Genomic DNA, 5,045 nt, shown 5'->3' with positions numbered 1-5,045 from the left:
ATTGCGCGGTCGTGCGACGCTGTACCTAAACAAATTTGATATCCTTTTTTTCCCACAAACAGAGATTTCTTTTGGTGGTATTTGATCACCTGTGCGATTTTTTGATCATGCGCTATAAACAAAAAAGAGCCTCAATTTTGCAAAAATAACAATATTTTTCACATTTTTTTTATATGAAATTCCCCAAAAAAAAATGTAAAAATCTAAATTTTTTAACATTTTAGGCCAATTTTTTTTTTTTTTTTACCATATGTTTGATAAAAAAAATTGCAAAAAGCGTATTTTGATTGGTTTGCGCAAAAGTTATCGCGTTTACTAGGGAAAGATTTTTGTCATTGTTGTTTTTTTTTTTAACGCGTAATGGCGGCGATCTGCGATTTTTTTTTTGCGGGACTGCGACATTGCGGCGGACAGATCGGACCTTTGACTGACATTTTTGACACTTTTGGGGTTACCAGTGACATTACTACAGTAATCAGTGCTATACATATGCACTGCTACTGCAAAAATGACACTGGCAGTGAAAGGGTTAACTTTTTTTGAGAGGGGGTTGTGTGTGTGTCCCTAGGGGCGTGATTCTAACTATGATTGGCTGTGGCTTGAGGTGTAGGAACAATGATCAACGGTCCTACATAGCAGAACCGTATGATCTCTGCTGTTACACAGGGGAGAATGACAGGCGGCTGTGTTTACATTAGCCGCCTGCCTTTCTCCCGCTGTAACGGACGATCGCGAGTGCCGGCGGACATCGGGTCCCTCGGGCACAAGCGGGGGGTCCATGACCGAGCGGGAGCGCGCCTCCGGCGGCGCGCGCTCGCTCCCCAGAGCCTCACAGGCTAGCGACGTAGATCTACGTCGATTTGCCTGTGAGGGGCTGACCGCCGCAGTAAATAGTCGTTAGGCAGTCGGCAAGTGGTTAAAATCTGGCCTGTTAGTGTGCCCTGAGGACCGTAGTTGAAAAACACTGGCCTAGGACCAGAGCAGGGTCCACTGTCCTATACTATATTTCAATCATGGATCTGCTTCTTTGAAGGAAAAATCAGAACCAAATTTTACATAAATTTTCCAGCACATCAAGTTTCTATTGCTGTTTATGTCCCCAATAGTTGGATTCACCTTCTCGATTTGTTCTGGCGATCACGATAACCAAGGTAGAAATTGATGGGAACCCAAAATTTTACAGTTGTCACCAGAGTTTTACAGTGAAGGTAACATATTCTTCTTCATATAATGACCTCCTCAGCCATTATGTGGCCTCTGATGACACTGTCTACCCTTTCGGCCATTGGGTGGCCTCTGAAGACATTGTCTTCCTCTTTGGTCATTGGGTGGCCTCTGAAGACATTGTCTTCCTCTTTGGTCATTGGGAGGCCTTTGATGACATTGTCGTTCTCTTCAGCCATTGGGTGACCTCAGATGACATTGTCACCCTCTTCGGCCATTGAGGGACCTCTAAAGACATTGCCTTCCTCTTTGGTCATTGGGGGCTTTTGAGGGTATTGTTGCCCTCTTCAGCCATTGGGTGACCTCTGATGACATTGTCGCCCTCTTTGGCCATTGGTTGGTCTCTGATGACATTGTGGCCCTCTTCAGCCATTAGTGGCCTCTGTTGACCTTGTTGCCCTCTTCAGCTTTCGGGTGGCCTCTGATGACACTGTCTTCCCTTCAAGCATTGCATTAGGTGGTCTCTAAAGACATTGTTCCCCTCTTTGGTCATTGGGGGACCTTTGATGACATTGTTGTCCGTTTGGTCAGCCATTTTGTGGTATATGATGACATGATTGTACTCTTTAGCCATTGGGTGGCATCTGATAACATTGTCGCCCACTCCGGCCATTGGGTGGGCTCTGATGTTATTGTCGGCCAGTTCTGCCATTGGGTGGTCTCTAATGACATTATCACTATTTACAGACATTGGGTGGCCTCTAATGACATTGTCTCTCTTTTTAGCGATTGGGTGGCATCTGATGATATTGTCACTCCTTCCGGCCCATGGGTTGACTCTGAAAACAGACTTTTAAACTCAGAATTCTGATTTTGAAACTCAAAATTCTGACTTTTAAACTTAGAATTCTTATTTTTAATCTCAAAATTGTGTTTAATAAAATTTTAGCATGGTCCAAACTTGTAATCTCAGAATTCTGACTTTTAAAGTCAGAATTCTGACTTTCAAATTCAGAATTCTGTAAAAAAAAAAAAAAAAAAAATTTGAGCACAGAAATCTTTGAGAAAAAATGTTATGATGACCCCAGGGCTCTTCCATAATAGTCATACGTAAAACCACACTCTTTCCTTTCTCTTTCTTTCTTCCCTGTTCTTATCTATGGTCTCTGTAACACCCCTTGAAGTTTATTAGTAATTTACATCACTTCCCCCCACACCCAACCTCCAGACCACATGTTTTCAAACCTCATTATCTCTGTCATCTGCACTCCATCCCCCCAAAGAGGAACTCTGCGCAGTGCTAAAAAAAATCAAATGTGTTCCCCTTCCTAATTGTAAGACCAGTGTGAAAGCAGTGGTCTCTCTGCAGAGGTCAGACGCATCCTCTACTAAGTCAAAGCTAAAGCTCCCCAATCAGCAAAGCTCCTTCTCCCTGCTAATTGGAGAACTTGAGCTCTGACTCACAGTGGGTGTTTTGGACCTCTGCAGATAGACCGCTGCTTCCAGACAGAGAGTAAGGCTGGGTTTACATACACCATATTACCAAAAGTATTGGGACTCCTACCTACACACACATGAACTTTAATGGCATCCCAGTCTTAGTTTGTAGGGTTCGCACAGGTGATCAAATACCACCAAAAGAAAGCTCTATTTGTGGGAAAAAAAGGACGTCAAATTGTATTTGGGTACAGCGTCACATGACCGCACAATTATCAGTTTAAATAACGCAGTGCCAAATCGCAAAAAATAGCCTGGTCATTAACCACCTCCCACCTGGGCCATAGTACATATACGGCCGGGTGGGAGTCTCGTCCTTCTGAATGGACGTTCCGGAACGTCCTTCAGAAGGAGAGAGATCGCGCCGCCGCGGGCATGCGCAGCGGCGCAATCTCGATGTGCCTGTGTCCTTAGGACACAGAGCAACAAGACTCGGCAGGAGGGCCCTGTGATTGGCCCTCCTGATCACATGACAGCTGTGACCAATCACAGCCGTCATGTAATGTCAATACAGCCGTTGTAACGGCTTCGTTCCCTTCTCCTCCTGACAGATCCTGTCAGTGAGGAGAAGAGCAGAGGATCGATTCTGCAGCCGGGGTGATCAGTGAGTATTTCTAATTACTCACTGATCACAGGGGGGGGTCTGTGCTGGTAATCAGATGATTGATTACCAGTGCAGCCCTGGGGGGAGGGGATGCCACTAGAGCCACCAGGGATGCCCACCCATGACCACCAGGGATGCCCACCATGGCCACCAGGGATGGCAAACAGGGCTCAGAGAGCCTGCCAGTGGTGCCCCCCTATCAGTGCTGCCCACCAATGCCATCTATCAGTGCTGCCCACCAGTGCCCGTTATTGCCATCTATCAGTGCCGCCCACCAGTGCCCATTATTGCCCACCAGTGCTGCCTATCAGTGCCCATCAGTGCCCCCCACCAGTGCCGATCAGTGCCGCCCATCAGTGCCACCCATCAGTGCCCATCAGTGCCCATCAGTGCCGCCGATAAGTGCCCATCAGTGCTGCCTATCAGTGCCCATCAGCGCTGCCTATCAGTGCCCACCAATTCTGCATATCAGTGCTATCTATCAGTGCCACATATCAGTGCCCATCAGTGCTGCATATCAGTGCCACCCCATCAGTGCCACCCCATCAGTGCCACCCCATCAGTGTCTCCTCATCAGTGCCTGTCAGTGCGGCATCATCAGTGCTCATCAGTGCAGGAAAAAACGTATCTATTTACAAAATTTTATAACCTAAACAAAAAAACTTTTTTTTTTTTCAAACTTTTCGATCTTTTTTTATTTGTGCACCAAAAAAGAAAAAACCTGGCGGTGATAAAATACCACCAAAAGAAAGCTCTATTTGTGGGGAAAAAATGACACAAATTTGGTTTAGGTACAGTGTTGCATGACCGCGCAATTGTCATTCAAAATGCAACAGCGCTAAAAGCTGAAAATTGGTCTGGGAAGGAAGGGGGTTTAAGTGCCCAGTATTGTGGTGGTTAAGGGGGCAAATCCTTCCGGTCCAGAAGTGGTTAAGTAAGTAAAACCTTCCAGGGCTGTAGTGGTTAAGATAAATTATATTTTTTATTCCCAAATGGAAATGGATTTACAAATGGATTTGGACCAATCAGCTTGTCAACCACTGGTCAGCGTAGCAGATAGAGAAGCAGAGGAAAAGAAAATGCGGTTTGGACTTTCTGCGCAATCTTCCAGTAGTATAAACAGGCATCCGTTATAGGGTGCTGAGCCTGACAACCAAACAAGATCTGTTGGCAGAGCGCTCTTTGATGTGCGCGGCCAGTACAAAACGTTTCCATTGTAAAACGACCATCATGGGGGCGCGTGGGAGGATAAGTGGACGCCGGCTTTTAAAGCACTAAATCTTCTGTGTATGAATTTATTTTGGATTCGGATTTAGAGAAAAGAATCTGTATAAACAGCCTCTCTTCTGAACCCTTTAGTTGTACTGTAAGCAAAGACGTTGCCAAGGTTGTTCTAAAACTTTTACTTAGTTAACTGCTTCTTATACCTCTTCATTACAGGCCATTCTTCAGTTTTCAGTGCAGTGATAGTTTGACTGACAATTACTATGTCATGCAACACATTACAAGCATTTCTAGAGTGTCAAACAGTGGCGGCTGGTCATATATGGCCCCCCCCTTTCCATGCGTCCGGGCCCCCTAATCTACATGTGGGGCGCCGGACGCATGGAGTTCAATGGGACTTTTTTTTTTTTACCCATGTGATTAGAGCCAGTGGCTCTCACAGGCTAAAAAAAAAAAGGGGTGGGCTCAGGGCGCAGAGCAGTGCTCCCCGTGCCCGCCCAGTTGTGTGACAATAGTGAATGAAAATTCGCAATTGTCACACGGATCCTCCTCCTGG

The sequence above is a fragment of the Pelophylax lessonae genome (genome assembly GCF_965119305.1).
Source record: "Pelophylax lessonae genome assembly, chromosome: 12".
Lineage (NCBI taxonomy): Eukaryota > Metazoa > Chordata > Amphibia > Anura > Ranidae > Pelophylax > Pelophylax lessonae.
The sequence above is the reverse complement of the archived record's forward strand: the minus strand, read 5'-3'. Positions refer to the sequence as shown.